Here is a 21,397-nt window from a genome sequence, read left to right on the forward strand (position 1 = left end):
AGATGGAGGTCAGACTGGATGAGAGGGTAAAAATCAATCCGAAATTCACATTCCCCCTGGGAGAAGGGAACCTATAATTAGGGATTTTTTTTTTTTAACAAGGTTGATTTCATGCATCACACACAGCCTGAGGCCGTGCGCAAGGTGGTTACAAGAGGGAGAGAACACACAGCCAGGGCTGTTGAGTCTTGGCCCCCCACCGGCACCCCAATCCCTCCCCACCAGCCACGGGAAAGCAGCTGAGCCTCTGGAAGCAGCAAACACCCTAAATAGAAAATTTCACACGTGTGGTCGGCAGATTTTCAAAAGAAGAAATAATAAAGTACTTGTGATAGCAAATAGCCTTCCTTGTATTATTTTTCAAAGCCCGCTGGATTTAACCCCCTGTGGCTTCCGGGCTGCTCCAGTGAACTCATAAACAATAACATTATTCTACCGCCTTAAGAGGCTTTTGACCATCTTTGTAGTAAGGTTAGGAAAAATACTCTTCCCTGAAGTTGAGGGCTTTAGCGGCCCCTGGTTCAATTTCAATTTAAACAATTAAAGCAATTGTACAGTTCCAGCTGCACTATTTGTTGGAGCGGCTGTAACAAAGTGCCACAGCCCGGTCGGCTGAAACAACGGAATATTATTGTGTCATAGAGCTGGTGGTTCAGGTCCAAGGTCAAGGTGTAGTTTTCTTCTGAGGCCTCTCTCCTTCGCTTGTTGATGGCTGTCTTCTCCCTGTCTGTTGATGTGGTCTCTGTGTATGTCTGTATCCTAATCTATTCTTTGTTTTTTAATTTTTGTAAACATTTATTTATTTTTGAGAGAGATCAAGAAACCGAGTGCGTGTGAGGGAGGGGCAGAGAGAGAGAGAGAGGGAGACACAGAATCTAAAGGAGGCTCCAGGCTCTGAGCTGTCAGCACAGAACCTGACGTGGGGCACGAACCCACCAGCCATGAGATCCTGATCTGAGCCGAAGTCGGAGACTTAAACAACTGAGCCACCCAGGTGCCCGTAATCTCCTATTCTTATAAGGACACCGATCGTGTTGGATTAGGGCCCATCCGAAAGACCCCATTTTATACTTAATCACCTCTTTAAAGACTTTAGATCCAAATACAGTCACATTCTGAGGTCCTGGGGGTTAGAACGTCAACATATATAACTTGGGAAGGGACACCCTTTGGCCCATATCGCCAACCCTAACCTATTGTTTCACGCAATCTGTATGTTTCTCCCTCCATACAAATGGATGCCTACACAGAATCCTGCTGTTCCCCTTTGTATTATTATGAGTATTATTTGCATCTGCAAATTGCTCTTTTGCAACTTAGCTGCATTTTTCTTTGAACTATAAAAGTGGTAAACCATAACATATTCTTGGGCATTGGGGCTTTTCCAATTCCTCACCTAGTGGGCAGGCGGTCTGGCAGGGCTGTTGCCTGGCCGGGTGTCAGCCTGGGCTCTGCCAGGTGATACCGTGCAAGCTTGGGCAATCGGGACTTGGTCTTCCCAAGCGTCGGTTCCCCCTCTTCGGAATCACGCTACCCTATGAGGGCTTAAGGACCACCCAATGAGCAAGGCAATTAAAGCGCAGGAGGTGAGAGTCACATCTTTGTAAATGGCATTTTTCTGCGAACCTTCACAGTACCGTACGGCCAAAATCGACTCCACTTCCAAAAATGCTAAACGAAGCTTTCCTGCTACTGACCAGACAGGGTTAACCTTGAGACTTGCTTAGCCGTTCATCCCCAAACATAAGGTCCTCCCCAAACTGCTGTGTGAGACCGCAGTTCTTGATGCCCCTGATGCTGTGAGTCAGGGATGCCGCAGAGCACAGCGGGGATGATGCGTCTCTGCTCCCCGATGTCCAGGCCTCCAGGGAGACTTCAATGGCTGCAGCTGGAAATGTGCACAGCCATCCTCTCTTACTGAAAGTTGCCCTGCTGGAAACTTCCCACACCTCTGCTACCTAGACTGGGTAGACTGCAAAGTTCGGCTCAATGGGGCTCAGTGGGGGCTGGGTAGACACAGACTCCCCATGGGGCCTGGGCTTCCCTCGGCACGGGGCCTCAGTGTTCCCAACCCAAGTGTCCTGGTGAACGGAGTGGAAACAGCATCGCCCCTCATCACCCAGCCACCCCTGCCATTGTATAGGTTGAAAAGCAAGAGTCACGAGTCGCTCAAATTCAAGAGGAGGGGCCATAGACCCTAACTCTCCGTGGGGGAAGTGTTTACAGCAATATTTAGTAAACCACCACAAGACTGTTGGGCAGAAGGAGTGAGACGGACCAGGACACTGGAGAGAGGAAAGCTGCCGCCATCTTGGCTCGGGCAGAGGTGAGGCGAGCACCCCGGCGTTGAGGAGTGTTGCCCTGCTCTCCTGGAAACTGAATGCATTGTTTTATGCCTTCCAAATACGTGCAGGGTCCTCCACCGTTCGGGGCCTCGGTTCCCCCATCCATTAAATGAAGGGGTTGAAATGGTTGATCTTTAAAGTCTCCTGGGAGGCTCAGTCAGTTAAGCGTCAGACTCCTGATTTCGGCTCAGGGCCTGATCTCAGGATCTGGTGAGTTCAAGCCCCGCAGTGGGGTCTGCCTGACCACAAGGGGCCTACTTAGATTCCTCTCTCTCTCTCTCTCTCTCTCTGTCTGTCTCTCTCCACACCCCCACTCGTGCTCTCTCTCTCTCAAAACAAACTTATAAAAAGAGCCTGGGGAAATACATTGTCTCTCACATATAGATGACATACAGGATGCATAAGCAGCCCAGCATATTTTACTACTCGATTTGAGCACTGGGTTTCCTGTGTTTCTAAAACGCCATGCTGGCTTACCTTTTCTGAGAGATTCCAGAAAGTTGCTCACTTGGACACGGTTTCCCACTGGAGCAGCGCCCCCCATAAGCACCTATTATCTACCTCACGAGCGCAACAAATACAAAACTCTGCCGTCTGTCACAAGGATTGTCCTTTACAGGCCACGTCCCCCAGGAGGTGGGTTGGGGGGGGGGGTAGGGTGGAAGGATCAAGCACCATGACTTCCCCAGCTTTTCAGTGCCCTCTTCCCTCTCAGCGATGCTCCCACCCCATCACTAGCATTGTGTTTATACAAGGAGCGAGACAAATGTGCATTGGATGATGCCATAGGCTTGTCACCCTACCCCTCCTCTCCTTCCCTGAGGCTCTCCCAGCCCAGCCTCCTGCTCTCCTGGTCTCAGGCTGCAAACGCCCCAGCAACTCAATTCCCGGGGCCCCGGGCTCTCACCCACAGTGAGAAGAAGCGAGAAGGCATGTACATTTCCCCCGCCACCCCGGCAGCATCCGTCACCCTGTCCGGGGCTTCCTTCGCTCTGCCGGCCACTCCTGTTTACACGGGGATAACACAGCCAGACCCTTTCTGGCACGATGCCAACACAACCACCTCGATTCTTCCAGCCCCCAATATGGATCAGCGTTGCTTGATTAAGCACATCCGTTTAAAGTCAAAGCCTCGTTAATATCCACGGTTGTAAGCCCGTTTCACTTGGATAACTGCTTGCCTTATTATTTGATTTGGTTTAGTCCTCTGCCCAGCTGCCATCCTAAGTCTCCTCTCCACTTAATTTAGCATCCAAACTAGATGTGTCTGTCTGGTCACACGTCAGGTCTAGAGGAACACCAAGTCTGGAGAGCCCTCTGGGCTCATTTTTGCCATCTTCCAAAAACGTCCGTCCTTTCTCTCCTGGGTGGAGGATATTTTAACCCTGAAAGAGGAAGGGAACAAAACAAGACACGAAAGGGCCAATAGAGACTTGTCTCCTACTCAGGCCAGGAAGGAAACTGTCCTCAGCGCATGGAACTCAAGTCTATGCCGGGCCGGGCCTCTTCCGGGGGCTGTCACTGACACTTCACAAGATTGTTGGGACAGTCTTCCCATGGAGAGATGGGAGTGGGGGTGGGGATGGTGCTTCTCACATTCTAGTCTGATTCATACCGTTGACGTCATCTCTGCAAGGTCATAGCTCACACCTGCCATCTCTGGTGGAATGCAGGATTCTGTCCATCTCCCTCTGGACGCCCACCCCTCTCGAATTTCTTTGGAGAACACCCCCCATGCTAGGCACTATCCTGGCTAACCTTCTCCGCACAACCCTGGGTGTCACAGTTTTCCAGATAAGAACACAGTGGGGGGAAGACTCACTCCTGGGCTGCCCCCCTGCTCGTCTCTAGACCAGTGACTCTCAAAATTATGGGGTGGTGGAGACAGAGTGCTGTCTCCTGCTAGAGGGTTCTGATTCTCCTCTCCTGGGGCTTTCTCCCTCCCCTCAAATCTCCTTAGGAAATGATTACCAAGGGGCCACCGTTCCAGGGAGAACCTGATGTGTCCTTCAAGAGTGTGGAGAACATGCGGGAGGATTCTGCAGGTGGTGAGGGGTGTATGAACTGGAGGGGCCTGTCTTCCCCCTTAGCCTGTACTCTCTAAGGACGTACTGGGGACAATGTGTAGGAAATTAATGTCCACCCATCTCAATTCTTCTGTTGCAGATATTGAGGTGAGCCCTAAAAGTCAACGTTCTACAGGAAGGGGTGGAGCACAAAAACTCTTTCTCCCTGCAGATCGATGCCACGGAAATCTAGGCAATGGAGTGGCAGCGTGTGCCCCCCCCCCCGCCCCATGCCAACAAGCCTGCCCCCCCGCCCCAAGGGGCCCAAGATGGTGCTAGCGACTATGCATCATCGCAGTGCTTTCTTTCGTCAAACAATTTTTTGGCCGTTTCATCAAAATCTAAGTGCATCCATTGAGTCTCGCCACCCATGGGGACCCCATCCGTCCCGTGTGACCCAGCGGGGAAAAAGATGGTGAGGCGTGCTGGTCTAGGGAATTTCTGGAGGCTCTCTTCTGACCTGCAGTGGGGGAGAGGGGCCCGCCTTGGAGCGGGGTAGCAAGACGGTGCCCCTCACCCCCCACCTGCACACACAGCTTGAAAACCAAAACAAAAGGGAGGACTCTTCATCTCATCACAGAATCGCCTCCGGACGACACTGAAAAGCTGCCGAAGTTGCTTCCCAGTGGTGAGGAGCAGAGAGCGTTGTATTGGGGATTGAAATGAGTCAGGGATGCTGAGACACAGCCCTGTGCTCTGCCAGAGGTGGTCCTGAGCGCCAGGTCCAAAGAACCACCAGCATCAGGTTCCTTTTTTTTTTTTTTTTAATGTTTATTTATTTATTTTGCGAGAGAGAGAGAGAGAGAGTATATGAGCAGAGGAGGGACAGAGAGAGAGGGAGACAGGGCATCCCAAGCAGGCTCCACGCTGCCAGTGCAGAGCCCGACGTGGGGCTCGGACCCACGAACTGTGAGATCATGACCTGAGCCGAAGTCAAGAGTCAAATGCTTAACTGACTGAGCCACCCAGGCCCCCCAGTCCTGTGTATTTTCTATGGGGATGAGAGGAGGTCGCGAACCTATTTCTCACAAACAATTCAGAAGAGATTTAGGTCAATTGTCCATGCCACTAAATGAAGCTGGGTGCTGATGGAGATTATGAGAAAGCCAAAACTCCGAAGCCAGAAGGCAATTTGGGATTCTTCTCTTACTGCCACCATGAGGTCTTTGATTTGACAAACATGCACTTTATGTTTTTAAGTATTTATTTAAATTCCCGTGAGTTAACATACAGTGTAATATTAATGTCAAGGGTACATATAGGGATTCAACACTTCCATACATCACCTGGTGCTCATCAAGACAAGTGCCCTCCTTCACCCCCATCACCTACTTTACCCATCCCCCCACCCACCTCCCTCCTGGTAACCATCAGTTTGTTCTCTATAGTTGAGTCTGGACAAATGTACTATACCCAAGAAACCACACTAAGGTTTATCCCAATGCCAAGAGGATTTGAGATTTTGCTCCATAGGAAATACGACCCTGATGGGCTGGTAGTACACCTATGCACCTGTCAGATTACCCTCTGCCTACAACCTTCCCCCCCGCCCCTTACCCTGGTAGCTACCACTGTATCCCATCTGTTCTAACACTTGCCTTTGGTCCTGAACAAGGCTTCCTGTACTGACCTTCACCATCCAGCCAGCAGGATTTCTCCATTAATGACCCAGCATTGTCTAGCATCGCTGTTGCTATGGTGACAGTCACTCATGAATACATTACAAGAAAAATAGCCCACACTCTAGCAGGTGCATAGTCCTGGCACGGCATACCGGTACTGGCTTGTAAAGTTTTCTAGTTTCCCCCAAGACTTTTCTTTCCCCCAAGACTTAAAATTAGGAACCAATGTAACTGCTAAGAACACGATTCTCCTAGCAACCAGAGAAATGCTATTCCCTCCTGTTGGGGAAGTTAAAAATAACATTGCTTGTACCACTGTAACCAGCTGGAATCTCCAAATTATGTCCTGGAACATCCTCCTGGTCATAGCAGATAGCACCTATCGTCAAGGTGACCTTTCTAAGGCACAAATGTCATTCGGCTGCACAGAATCATTCAGGCTTCCTCTTTCCCGAGTGGGAGAAAGGTCGTATTCACCTTGGGCCTTGTGAGCGGGGGCAGAGTTCCCTTCTTACCCATTCCCAGCAAGGCACCAACGTTCTAGGCATAAGCAATCGCTCGAGATTCTCTGCAGACCTTGTGCCTGCCAGCCTGGATGCCTGCCCTCTCCCCTTCCTCCCTCCCTCTTTCCCTTCCTGTTGATATAATTAACATACAATAAAATTTAAAAATCCTAAGGGATCAGTTCAATGACTTTGACAATTAATGTATGCAGGGCAAGATACCAAACATTTCCAGTGTTCTAGAAAGTTCTCTCGTGTCCCTCTCCCGTCAATCAACCATCCCCCAACCCAGAGGCAACCATTTTCTGACCTCTATTTCCACAGATGAGTTTTGTCTGTTCTGAAACTTCCTAAATGGAATAGTATAGAAAATATTATTGGGTGTATTCCATTGTGTGAATATGGCACCACTTAAAAATCGACTTTTCTGTTGATGGACATTTGAGGTGTTTTCAGTTTGAGATTATCATGAATAAGACTCCTTAAGAATATTTCTATGCTAGCCTTTTTGTGGAAAATCATTTATTTCTCTTGGGCAAATGCCTAGAAGTGGAATTGCTGGGTCATGGGGAAGCTGTATGCTTAACTTTATTACAGACTGCCAGATGGTTCTCCAAACTGCTTGTACTGTTTGACTCTTCCATCATCGTAGACAAGAGTCCAACTTCTCCACACCCCCACTAACATTTGGTATTGTCATCGTTGTTGTTGTCTTAATTTTGCCATTCTTGGTGGGTGGGTAACAGTATCTCATTGTGCTTTTCATTTGCATTTTTCTGACAATTAATAACCTGAGTATATCTGAGTACATTCTCATGTACTTAGGGGCCACTTCCATATCATCTTTTGTGAAGTATCTGTCCGATGTCTTTGTCCATTTAAAAAACTGAATTGTTTATCTTCTCATTCATTAATTTGTTAATAATATATTCTGGATATATGTTCTGCAGATAGATTTTCCCTATCTGTGGTTTGTCTGCTCGTTTTCCGAATAGTAACTTTGATGGGCAGGAATTTTTAATTGTGAGGAAGTCTACTTCATCAGTTACTTTCTTGTTACAGTTTGTCATTTTTGTGTCTTGTCTCAACACTCTATATCTAACTGAAGGTTGCAAAGAATTTCTCTTCTATTTTCTTCTAGAAGATTTGTGGTTCTGTTTTTCTCATATAGACTTTTGATTCATCTCAAATTATTGTTTTATTTGTTCAGTGAGACAGGAGTTGACGTTATTTTTTTCCTCATAAGAATATTCAGTATTTCAGCACTATCTGTCGAAAGATTTTCCTGTCACCACTAAATTATTTTGGTGCCCTTGTCTAAAATGAGTTGACTGCAAAAGTATAGGTCTATTTCTGGACTCTCCCTTCTGTTCCATTGACCTGTGTGTCTATTCCTATGCAATAGCATGCTGTCTTCATTATTGGGTTTATAGCAAGTCTTGAAATCATGTAGTGTAAGTTCCTCCACACGCTTCCACTTTGTCAAGATAATTTTGGCACTTCTGGCACTTCCTCTGAATTTCCATAAAAATTTTAGGATTAGATTTTCTATTTCTTCCCCCCAAACCTGCTGTAATTTTGGTAGATACTCCATTGGAACTATAGATCAGTTTAGAGCAAATTAACATTTTAAAACATTGACTCTTCTAATCCATGAATATGGTATATCTCTCCACTTGTTTATATCTTCTTTAATTACTCTCAAAAATGCTTACAGTTTCCAGGGTAAAATTCTTGCTTATCTTTCATTAAATTCACTCCTAGATATTTGATTTTGTAAATGCTATTGAAAGAGTATTATTTTATTTTTCAATAAAATAAAATCATTTATTACTTCACCTGTGTACTTTGGCATGTACAGTTTCAGACACAGGGCATGACTTCCTCCTTGTCTGCATACACACTTGCTACCCCTTCTTCCAGGCATCACCCTCTGTAGGAAGCCTGACTCTGTTTTCCTGGCCTGAGTTAGTAATCTCATTTCTGTGTTATGATAAAGATCTGTGTGGTTTCATGATAATGCAAAGATCCTGCCATATTTAACTAGGTGTTTATTGTCTGTCTCCTAACTAGACCTTGAGTTCTTTGAGAGCAGCAGCTGTGTCTTCAATCTCTTTTCACAATATCAAGTGAAACAGTCAGCCTATAGACTCACAAGTTAAACAAGGACATCTTAAAGTGGTAAAGAATCTCAGATGTTGTCATGTTCAATACTCTACATGAAACTCCACTATATTGTTGCATGGCCAGAATGCAGCAAACCTGTCTAATTTGGGCTATGGTAGACATGATGCACTTTATGTGCTCTTTGTGTCCATTAACAGTAGACCCATGGAAGAGGCTTCCATTGAAACTAAGAAACATTCTGGATTCCCTACTTGCATAGTAAAGATCTAGTGCCAAATCTACTTGGATAATACTGCCTCCCCTTTGTTCTTTGGTTGTAAGCACAGTTCAAACATTCTAATTCCTTATCTATTAAACGTGTCCAATTGGTACCATTTAATGTTTTAGAAAGTTTTATCATTACATTTCCACAATTAGTATGTAATATTTGCATGATTTTTTTTCAAATGTTTATTTAAATTCCAGTTAACATACAATGAAATATTGGTTTTAGGAATAGAACCCAGTGATTCATCACTTACAACACCCAGTGCTCATCACCAGTGCCCTCCTCAATACCCATCACCCATTTAGCCCACCCCCCACCCACCTCTCTCCATCAACCCTCAGTTTGTTTTCTATCATTAATATTTGCTATTCACACCAATTCTAGGTATGAGAAATTGTAGCTGCATGAAACTTCTTGTTCTGCCACTCATCAGGTGTTTAATTTTGTCTCTACATACCTAAGGAGAAATGTATGAGTGTGTTCATTGTGTAAATCACGCATTTATTACGTTGATGGAAATGTGGTTGTTCATCTCTAGGAACTGGAGGGGTGCAGTGTATTAAATGCATTTTACGGTGTACTAGACAGCAGTTAGAACTGGGGAATTAGATGCATACAATATGGATAGATGTTAAGAGCAGTGTCAATGGGGAAAAGAAATATATAACATACAAATTTTGTGTAAATTAAAAATTCATCACACATCAATAAAAACGCATCAAAGTGGCAAACTTCATTTTTGAAAAATACATTCAAACAAAAAGATCCACCAGAATTGTTTCAGGTATAGAAGGGTGCATTACAGGAGCAGAAATAGGGGATAAAGGAAAATCAATCCGTGAACCGAGGAAGAGTCCAGCAGGTCGCTGGCAATAATATGCCGTGAAATGAGGGGCTTGAGAAACTCAAGTTTCCATTTTTAACAGCTGAAAGAAGAGCAATTTAAAAAGGTAAAAATCAGATTTTGAGGGGATTAAGTGAGGTAATTCATGAAAAGCACTTAGCAAGTGCCCTAGCACATGGTAACTATTGACGAATTTTATTAAGCTAATATTAGTAGACTAATCTGTGCTAAAAAGCACCCTCCATGGGGGGCGGGACCTCCATTTTGTTCATGCCAGCATCTCGAGCACCAGAGCAGTGTCTGTCACGTTTGCAGGTGCTTGACAAATATTTGTTGAGGGAATAACAGGCACTGAGATACAACGATGGGCAAAAGCCATATTGCTTCCACCCTTACGGAGCTGTTTGGAAGAGAGACAAACACCAATAAAAAACATACATAAATAAATACACAGTTGCAATTGTTTCTAAATGCAAGTGCTCGTGGTTCCCTGAGAGCCCATAATGGGGGTATTTAAATTGGTCAGAGCGATCAGAAAAAGCTTCCTTGAGCAAGGGACCTTTGAGTCACGGTGAGTAAGAATTAACTAGATAAAAAGAGGAAGATCATTCCAGACAGGAAATCTAGCATGTGCAATGTCCCTGTGGCAGACGAGAGCTTGGCAAATACGAGAGCCTGAAAGATAGGGCGAGGGGGCCCGGCTGGGCAGTGAGGCTGGAGAAGGAGGTGGGGCCAGACCAGGCAAGACCTCACCAGCCATGTCAAGGAACTTGCCTTTATTTTCTGAGCCGTGGAAAGCTGATGAAAGGCTGTAAGAGCAGAGAGACGCAATCAGATATTCGTTTTTAGAAGATGGTTCAGGCATCAGCTTTTAGTGTATGTGGCACTGGGCTAGTAGTGAAAGGACAGAGAAAAGTGACTAGATCGTCAACGTTGGCTGGGATTGTTAGCATTTGCGAACCATCGACCTAAGACATGGAACACACCTATTCAATGTGGTCGATTCCTAGATGTCAAGAAAAGTCTGAATCTATCTGGAATAATGCTGGGGCTCCTGGGAGGGGCTTATGGATCATAAGATGACCAAGACTGATTAAGAGCAAAGGCCATTCCTCTGTCTCTCCTGATACTCTCCCACTGCTTGACAACTGGAAGGATTTGGGCTTGATTAACATTTTATTCCAACTGTATACTTTCCAACTAGTTGGTGATGCTCCTGGCCTTGTTGATATGCAAATTCCTCACGTTTATCAACTCACCTTGGCCTCTGGTGCTGCCAACAGGCCCTGAGGCACCATAGCCTCTGACTGCCCATTTGCAGGACTTTCTTGACCACATTGGTCCAACCCACAGGCTACACACCCACCTGCCAAGAGGAGGGAGAGAGCACATGTTCTGCAATCTGTTTGTCACTCACCCAAGGGCCAAGCCAAAGAACACACTGAGCCCCTTGAGCTCTGTACCTCCCACAACCATCCACATCTGCCCACCCTTGCCACACCCACCCTGAGGCAGGGCCACACCTGGCCTCCAGAACAAAGCCCAACTCCAAGCTCTCTCAAAAATCAGATTGGGTGCCTGAACTTATGTTCTCACTTTTCTTGCTAAGGTATTTCACCCACCCCACCCTCCCCCTGAACTACACCCAGTGCAAAAAGCCGTCACTGTGAACCAAGCCATTGGCTCTCACCTTGCAACCACTCCATAAATGTTGGATCCTTCTTTGTACGCTTCCTACAGGGGAGACCCTCACTCCTTGCCACCGGATGCCTCAGTATTCATTCTCATAGAAGGCATCTTATGACCCCGTCAGGTTCTAAGAATCAAAACTACATGTGACATCTCCTTCTCAAAAAGGCATTCCGAAGAAGGCTGGTCGCAAATAGAAAATATCAGTAACTAGGAGAGGGGTCCCCTGAATGCTGTATGGTCCATCAGATACTTCTTTTTCTTCTCTTGGGTATCAGCTAATCTTCCTCCAGTACGGAATCCGTCTCACACATTCATACATTCATACCCTGCCCCCCACCCCAGGGTGTGTCATTTTCCTCACTAACTCGGTGAACACATCAGTCATTCAGTGAATCACTTGGCAAATTTCCTAAGGACCCACTGGTCACAAAGCCACCGTCGTGGACACAAAACTTCTGCAGGAAGGGCATATGCCCCAAAGCTCGAGAATTAGGAGACCCCTATTTCTGCACGGCCTCTTCAAATGCAGAGAGAAACACGTTTCAAGTCCCTGCTAACAAGGACAAGTTCCAGCCAGAGCTGACCTTCAGCTCACTCACCGGGAATCCAAGTCTCTGTCAGCCATGGGAGTCAGGGGCCAAGTTCTCTGCCAAATTACTGGTGCAGTGTGGCCTGAAATGCCCTCTCTCTACATGGGGATTCAAGTAGCTCCTGTCCCACTAACGTCCACATATTGCGCCCTACATTTCTCTACCTTGTACCCCACATTTGTCAATTGAAAAATGTTTAGGGGCTCCTTGGTGACTGAGTTAATGAAGCATCTGGCTGTTGATTCCAGCTCAGGTCATGATTCCAGGGTCATGGGATCAAGCCTCACGTTGGGCTCTGTGTTGACTGTGGAACCTGCTAAGATCCTTTCTCTCTCCCTCTGCCCCTCTTCTCAGCTTGTGCTCTCTCTCTCTCTCTAAAAAAAAATTAAAATAAAAATTAAAAATTAAAATGACTAAAGTTCACAGCAGCATTATTCACACTCAAAAGGCAGAAATAAATCAAATGTCCATCAACAGATGAATGGAACGGAATGGAATATTATTCAGCCTTAAAAAAAAGAAGGGGATTCTGGGGCCGCCAGGGTGGCTCAGTCGGTTAAGCGTCCGACTTGAGCTCAGGTCATGATCTCATGGTTCGCGAGTTCAAGCCCCATGGCGGTCTCTGTGCTGACAGCTCAGAGCCTGGAGCCTGCTTCAGATTCTGTGTCTCCCTCTCTCTCTGCCTCTCCCCCACTCGCACTCTGTCTCTGTCTGTCTCTCTCTCTCTCTTAAATAAATTTAAAAAAAGGGGGGGGGGGATTCTGACACAGGCTATATGTATCTCACATACACACACACATATAGAAATAGAGACCTCTATAAAGATACAGTTATATATATCATATGTATATCTCATAATGTAGATCATATATATATATATATATATATATATATATATATATATATATATCCAGCCTCTGCCCCTTGCTTGTCGGTAACTTTCTACTCCAACGCTGAGAAACCTAGCTCCCATCAACTCCCATCCACTCACTGAAATAAGTGTTCAATTCCAGGGGCACCTGGGTGGCTCAGTCAGTTGAGCGTTCGACTCTTGATTTTGGTTTTGGCCTGTCTCAGCTTTCGGCAAGCCTTCCTCACTGAGCTTAATCATTTCTAGCTTTTGATGTACAGTGAGAGACGTGTGACTCTGCCTTTCACTTGAACACTTAGAGGCCACTGTAGGGGAATTACTTGGCCTGATTTCAATATTGTGTCTCAGAGAGAGAGAGGGAGCCGTCAGAACACGCACAACATTTATCAACTAAGTTTGCCATCTGATATGGGCTTGGCGAGGCATGCCTGGATGCAACCTTTTCAGACTGACTTCTTTCACTTAGCGATATGCATTTAAGTTTCCATGTCTTTTCATGGCTTGGTAGCCCATTGCTTTTTATGCATTGTCTGGATATAATATAGTTTGTATATTTATCTTAAAGGACGCATTGGTTGCTCCCCAGTTTTAGTGATTATGAATAAAGACGCTATAAACATTCGTGTACGGGTTTTTGTGTGGTGAGTTGTCAACTCACTTGGGTAAATTGGCAGCGAGATTGTTGGACTGCATGGTCAAAGTACGTTTAGCTCTGAAAGAAACTACCACACTGTCTCTCCAAGCAGCTATACCCAAGTTCGCATCCCCGTCAACAAGGAACGAGAGTTCCTCATTCTCGCTAGGATGTGGGCTTGCCAGTTTTCTAGACTTTGAGCTATTCTAACGGGTGTGTAGTGGGATTTCATTGTTGTTTTAATCTGCAGTACCTTTAACAACAGGTGATGTTGAGAAGCTTTTCGCATGCTTTTTTTGGCCACTTGTATGCCTTACTCAGTGTGGTGTCTGGGTGTCCGTTCAGATCTTTTTTTCCTTTCATAATTGAGAGTTTTTAAATTTTTATTTATTTTTTTATTTGAGAGAGAGAGAGAAAGTGGTAGCGAGGGAAAGAGACAGAGGAAGAGAGAGAGAGAGAGAGAGAGAGAGAATTCCAAGCAGGCTCCATGCTCATCAGCTCATCATGGGCCCGACATGGGGCTCAATCTCAAGACCCTGGGACCATGACCCGAGCTGAAATCAAGAGTCGGCTGCTCAACCGACTGAGCCACCCAGGCACTCCCATAATTGAGATTTTATTGGTTGTTCTGAGGGTCAATGCACAGACATTATGAAGAATTTGTACACAATTTCTAATGCAGGTGCCAAACATATAAGGAGCCTGTAGTTTTTGTTTTTGTTTTTCAACGTTTATTTTATTTTTGAGACAGAGAGAGACAGAACATGAACGGGGGAGGGTCAGAGAGAGAGGGAGACACAGAATCCAAAACAGGCTCCAAGCTCTGAGCTGTCAGCACAGAGCCCGACACGGGGCTCGAACTCACGGACCGCGAGATCATGACCTGAGCTGAAGTCGAACGCTTAACCGACTGAGCCACCCAGGCGCCCCGCCTGTAGTTTTTTTCTAAACCGAGGTTCTAGTGACATTCCAGCTTAAAATTTTCAGACAAGTTTTTCCTAAGAAGACGCTAGCTAACAATATCTTCAGGGGTTGATCAACGGTTACACTGTAAGCATCGGTAATTCACATGTCACTATTATGGATCCTACACACTCAAAATATCAATGTCTCAGGGCACAGTAACAGAGTTGTTAGGCAAACCGGACTACCATGACCAGAGGTCTTAAAGAATGTACACATCAGGGCACCCAGTGGCTCAGTCGGCGAAGCATCTGACGTCAGCTCAGGTCATGACCTCAAAGTTCTTGAGTTTGAGCCCCGCGTGGAGCTTTCTGCTGTCAGCCCAGAGCCCGCTTTGGATCCCTCCCCCACCTCTGCACCTCCCCCACTCTCGCACATGCTCTCTCTCTCTCTCTCAAAAATAAACATTAAAAAAGAAAAAAAAAGAATGCACATAGTTTGAGACTCAAGAGCAAACTAAGATCAGGCAGCAGTTGCTTGGAAGAAACAATTCTTCTGAGAACAACGTGGAAATAGAAGGGTCGTTTCAAATGTTCAGGACTGATGTGCCATTCATAAGGGGGATCGAGCTACAGGTCACAGGCCGGCTTATCACTTGGCTGGCTTTGGGAAAGGCAGCCCTCCACCCCCCGTTTAATTACCGCGATAAGGGGCCGGGGTCAAATGTATCAGACATGGAGGCATAAGGGTAGGGGACTCCCTGACTCTCATAGGGGGCACAGTACACAGGCCAGTTCAGGTTTTTCTTGGGCAAAGTTGATCACAGAGTTTCCCCGCAATGGCGAACTCTCCTCCTTGTCGTCCCTGCTAGCAAATACCCACCTGTCCCACGACACAGGAACATTCGTATTAGAGGCTCCCCTAAAGAAGAAGGCCACGTGAAACCGAAGGAACTTCTGGTTTGGTGACCTGTCCCCTGCCATAAAGGCAACAGCCCATCCCAGAATTCAATACCCCAACTGAGCAAAGGCATTTGATGCTGTTGCCCTCCCGCTCTTGGTCAGGGTGGAGCATAGACACTGTGACTTGTAAAAGAACTTGTCGACAAGATCAAGAGTGAAAGAGGAGGAGGGGTCTACCGTGGGCCCATTCACTCTGTGCCTGGGATTTCTGCTATTCTGCTCTATAAATATGCTTTGTGCCCAATGATAAACTCAACTGACACTTGTATAGACTTTATTTTCACAGGCATTCCACCTTCTGACATCACATGGGGTAGATATCATTACGCCCATTGTGTAGAGGAGGGAACTGATGAGGAGAAAAAATTAGGTAATTTGTGCCAGGTGGCACAGCTGGTGGGTAAAACTAAAATTTAAACCACTGCTCTCTGGAAGGTCCCAGGGGAAAGTGATGCTATCATGGTCTCCTAAAGATATTTCTAACAAATGGTGTCTTGCGTGTGGGTTTGGATGTGTGTGTGTGTGTGTGTGTGTGTGTGTGTGTGTGTGTGTGTCTCAGAAATGGCCTCTGACAAGGGTACAACGTGGGATGTAATCTGTATGTGGATGTGAGTCTCGAGGGTGCCCCAGGATTCAATCGTGTCTTCTTTAAGTAGCTCACGTCTCCCAAAAGGAGGTGTGGCATTTTCGCAAAAGCAAATGCCATTTCCCGTGAATCATAGCTAGTTTTGTGCCTCTGAGAAGCCTTCAGAAATGCTCACCAGCTTTCTGCAGTCTCTTGAACAAGACACCGTCCACAGGATAATTAATATGTCCCCTTTACCTTCTCTGCCTGTGGTCACCACGAATGTCCCTTCATGGGGTCTAAAGCAAGGTATTTATCAGAGGGAAGGAAAAAAAGTTATGTTAGCCAAGTCTGTTCCTCGTGTGTTTCCCGCTCTTCTTTGTGTGTATTTTAAAACTCGCTTCAGTCTTGGGCCAAAATATTTCATTGCTGTCGTGGCCCACATCTTTCTCATTTCCACTTGAGGGCTGCGCCTCATGGTAAAAATCACAAGGGCAATTGTAATTACAGTGCAGACACATCTGCATTTCAAATGAACTCAATCCATTTTGGTTCTCATGATATTGGGGGATGAATAAATCATGCTCTTTAAGTTATGAATGGCTGCAATACCGAGTCTCAGGAGAGAGAGAGAAACTGCAGGCTCCAAAATGCTCTGAGCTATTCTGGGCAGCTAAGCTGTTGCTTTGAGGGCTCGTTATCAGCCTGGATATTATTCCCTTTGGAAAATTTTGAAATGGTCCCGAAAAGTTCATCACTGCCCTGGAGGAGTTGTATCAGGTTATCTCAACCTTCACACAAGAGCCACCCACTCTTCCCTCACTTAGAAAAGCATATCCTGGGGCGCCTGGGTGGCGCAGTCGGTTAAGCGTCCGACTTCAGCCAGGTCACGATCTCGCGGTCCGTGAGTTCGAGCCCCGCGTCAGGCTCTGGGCTGATGGCTCGGAGCCTGGAGCCTGCTTCCGATTCTGTGTCTCCCTCTCTCTCTGCCCCTCCCCCGTTCATGCTCTGTCTCTCTCTGTCCCAAAAATGAATAAAAAAAAAAAACGTTGAAAAAAAATTTAAAAAAAAAAAAAAAAAAAAAAAAAAAAAGAAAAGCATATCCTTCGCTCGTGACAAGACAACCTGCCAGAAATGCCACCAGCAGTGGTTTATTATAAGTTGGTAATTTATTGCTTTGGTTTTCATCCAAGGGACCTGTCATGGAGGAGAGACGGAGCATGAGTTGTTTCCTGTGGGCCGTGGTAGGATTGTTTGTGTTGAGTCCCCGGGTCACCCGAGAGTTTCTGTCAAAACCAAAAGCCAAACTTCAGCTTCTGGCAGTAAAGCAGTTTGGGCACCCTGTCCAACTCTTCGGAATGAAGTGACCATATTCAATCGTGCCTTTTAAATGCATCATTGGATGGAACCAAAGCAAGGAATCCACAGAGACTCAGAGCAAAGCAAAAGCACAAACCTTAGGAGGTAAGCAAGTGGAAAGCTAGTTTTCACTTAGAAGGTTTCTCTTGAAACATAGAAAACTTGAGGTTCTGCTTGGATACATACACAGATGTGAGAGGCCAGATTGAAATCTTAGAGACCATCCCAAGTAAGGAATCTGACACAGAATAGATGCATAAGACCGGGAACCCAGAGGGCTATAATTTCTTGTGTTAGGGTGAACCAGAAATAAACCTTAACTGCAGATGGTTAAAGCCAGGAAATTACCTGTCTAGACTTAACTGCTGGGGAAAAGAACAAACATTCCCCTGAGAATACATAGTTCTAAAGGAGATATTGTCCAAGGGTTGGGACTAAATCCAGATGATCTCTGTAGCCTCTAAAAACCACTTGTAGATAATTTTATTGAAAGTAGTCCCAGGTAGGGGCCCCTGGGTGGCTCAGTTAGATAAGCATCTGACTCTCAATTTTGGCTCAGATCATGATCTCGTGGTTTGTGGGTTTGAGCCCTGCCTCGGGCTCTGCACTGATAGGTCAGAGCCTGGAGCCTGCTTAGAATTCTCTCCCTCCCTCTCTCTCTGCCCCTCCTCTGCTCACACATACTCTCTCTCTCTCTCTCAAAGTAAACAAGTAAACATTTTTTTAAAAATTAAAAAAAAATAAAGTAGTCCCATGTTTGCAGCAAATCCACGCTACTACAAAAAGCAAATGTGGGTCCTCTTTGAAAGAACTCAGCACTATCCCAGGACTCAAAGGCTTTTCGGGAATAATGGTCCAAGGAAATAAGGTGTTCGTGGCACAAGTCACAAAACCCACAAGGAAAGAAAGCACTATGTGCGAGAGCCAGCACGATCCACAGACACACACACAAAAAAAAAGTCCTGAAAGGGATCTTGAAAATATGAGCTAGGAACAACAGATCACACAAAATGAGTATGAAGATACTTTTTTAAAAGAACAATTGAAATGAAAAAACAAGCAGTGCAATGAAAACCCCATGGACAGATTAGCCAGCAGATTAGAGATGGCTAAAGAGAAATTCAGTGAACTTGAAGACAGGTGAGAAACATGTTCTACAAGGCAACTTGGTGCCACAAAGGGAAACAAAACATGAAAAAGGAGTCAGGAAACAGAGAGCCTACAATGATAGGTGTGACAAATGTCTTAACAGACTCTCAGCATGAGGAGGACAGACCATATATATTTTTTAAATTATAGATGAAAATGTATCCAGGATAGTGGACAGACACCAATTTTCAGATTCAAGGAACGAGGTAAATTCCAAAGTGACAGCAGCTGGAAGACCTATCATATAAGGAAAAATGGCAAGCCAAGAAATTGACGAATATGTCGGTAAATCTAATGTACATTTATAATACAAGAAACATTAATAATATTAGACTTACAGGTCAAAAGCAGTGTAGAATTAAAATTCTAGACAATATAAAATTCACATCGAAAGAGTATTGGTCATTTTTAAAGTTCTTGAAGGTCCTTGTATTTTTCAAGAGGAGGTTAAAGATGCTTTTTACTTTTAGTCTTTATAGGCGACATATGCGTACCTGAATATCTAAGCTTTCATAAGGCTAGAAGCTACTCTTTAAAAAGTAGAAATGGTAAACTCCACACCCAAAAAACAAATAATCCAGTGAGGAAATGGGCAGAAAACATGAATAGACACTTGCCTAAAGAAGACATCCAGATGGCCAACAGGCACATGAAAAGATGCTCAATGTCGCTCCTCATCAGGGAAATACAAATCAAAACCACACTCAGATATCACCTCACACCAGTCATAGTGGCTAAAATGAACAAATCAGGAGACTATAGATGCTGGAGAGGATGTGGAGAAAGGGAACCCTCTTGCACTGTTGGTGGGAATGCCAACTGGTACAGCCGCTCTGGAAAACAGTGTGGAGGTTCCTCAAAACATTAAAAATAGAACTACCCTATGACCCAGCAATAGCACTGCTAGAAATTTACCGAAGGGATACAGGAGTGCTGGTACATAGGGGCACTTGTACCCCAATGTTTATAGCAGCACTCTCAACAATAGCCAAATGATGGAAGGAGCCTAAATGTCCATCAACTGATGAATGGATAAAGAAATTGTGGTTTATATACACAATGGAATACTACTTGGCAATGAGAAAGAAAGAAATCTGGCCTTTTGTAGCAATGTGGATGGAACGGGAGAGTGTTATGCTAAGTGAAATAAGTCATACAGAGAAAGACAGATACCATATGTTTTCACTCTTATGTGGATCCTGAGAAACTTAACAGAAGACCATGGGGGAGGAGAAGGAAAAAAAAAAGTTACAAAGAGGGAAGGAGGCAAACCATAAGAGACTCTTAAAAACTGAGAATAAACTGAGGGTTGATGGGGGGTGGGAGGGAGGGGACGGTGGGTGATGGGCATTGAGGAGGGCACCTGTTGGGATGAGCACTGGGTGTTGTATGGAAACCAGCTCGACAATAAATTTAATATTAAAAAAATAAAAATAAATAAAAAGTAGAAATGGTAAAGGCTATCTATTACAGTGCTGTGTATAATAGCAAAAGACTGAAAACAGCCTATATGTTCATCAGTTGGTGACTGCTTGAGTACACTATGATATAGCCATGCAGTGGAGTTCTGTGAAAAGAATGAAAATGTAATTTCCAAACAAAGTAGACAGAAAAAAATGAAATGAGTGGGTAGAAGACTTGCAATCATTCCAAAAGTAGGCAGGAAAAGGAGGGAAATAGAAATAGAAAAAGTAGACAAATGTAACCATATAATATTATAGTAATGAATAGAAACCTAGCCTATCAGTAACTATAATAAATGTAAAATGACTAAGCTCTACAGTTAGAAGGAAAGGGTGGAAGACTGAGTTAAAATAATGCCGTGCATAGGCTGATTACAAGAGGTATACCTATAAGGTATTACCTTAAGTGATTAAAAGTCAATGAATAGGAAAATATGTACTAGTTGAATATTAACCCCCCAAAAACTGACATAAAGAATTTAAAGATGAAACCAATTTGACAATAAACTTCATATTAAAGGAGAGAATTTAGGGGTGCCTGGGTGGCTCAGTCGGTTAAGCATCCGACTTCAGCTCAGGTCATGATCTCGCAGTCCGTGACTTCGAGCCCCGCGTCAGGTTCTGTGCTGACAGCTCAGAGCCTGGAGCCTGTTTCGGATTCTGTGTCTCCCTCTCTCTCTCTGACCCTCTCCCATTCATGCTCTGTCTCTCTCTGTCTCAAAAATAAATATTAAAAAAATTAAAAAAAAAGAATTTAAAGAAAGTAAGTTTCATTGGGGATTCACTAGAGGTAAAGATAATGAGGAAAGGTTCAATGCATAAGAAGGAATGCATAGGAAATTGATATTTAATTTCAAAATACGTATATCAAAAACTGACTATTGAAAAAGTGACTATTTCCTATTGAAAAAGAAATATAAAAATTCATCTTAATAGTGGGAGATTTTGATTTTAATATATCTCTCTGTAGATAATTGTAGTGGACAAACCATAACTGATAAATCGAACAAACCAAATAGGAATAAATATATAGACAATATATAACATTACACCTTGAAATTAAAGAAAACACATCCTTCTCAGGCACATATGGAATGCACATGAAAATTGACCATCTGCTTTCTGCATCAAATTTAGAAGGATTGGCATTACATACATATAAGGACCACAATGCAATTATACTGGAGCACATAAACATTAGAAACTGCAAAAACCTAGAGAAAATCATACACTTAGACATTAAAAATAGTCTTTTAAACTGCTTGTTGGTCCAAAGAGATTTATAATGGAAAGGGGAAAATAGTTGGACATAAAAAATAATAAAAATATTAGATATCAAACCTACAGGAGAGCCAAAACAGTACTCTATTAGGTTAGGTATTAACATTAGGAAAAAAAACAAGCCTCTCCAATAACGAGGTAAGCACCCAATTT

At 44.5% G+C, this 21,397-nt stretch overlaps 1 long non-coding RNA gene across 1 annotated transcript; it reads right to left on the bottom strand.

Moving 5' to 3' along the window:
- Positions 1-9,663: 9,663 nt before the first annotated feature.
- Positions 9,664-11,560, bottom strand: LOC122202372. Its single transcript, XR_006194621.1, has 3 exons — positions 11,466-11,560; positions 11,035-11,141; positions 9,664-9,857 (listed from the first exon to the last, which is right to left on the bottom strand). It is a non-coding gene; the product is annotated as an uncharacterized LOC122202372 (long non-coding RNA).
- Between the last annotated feature and the right edge of the window lie 9,837 nt (positions 11,561-21,397).

The sequence above is a fragment of the Panthera leo genome, chromosome D2 (assembly GCF_018350215.1).
Source record: "Panthera leo isolate Ple1 chromosome D2, P.leo_Ple1_pat1.1, whole genome shotgun sequence".
Taxonomy (NCBI): Eukaryota; Metazoa; Chordata; class Mammalia; order Carnivora; family Felidae; genus Panthera; species Panthera leo.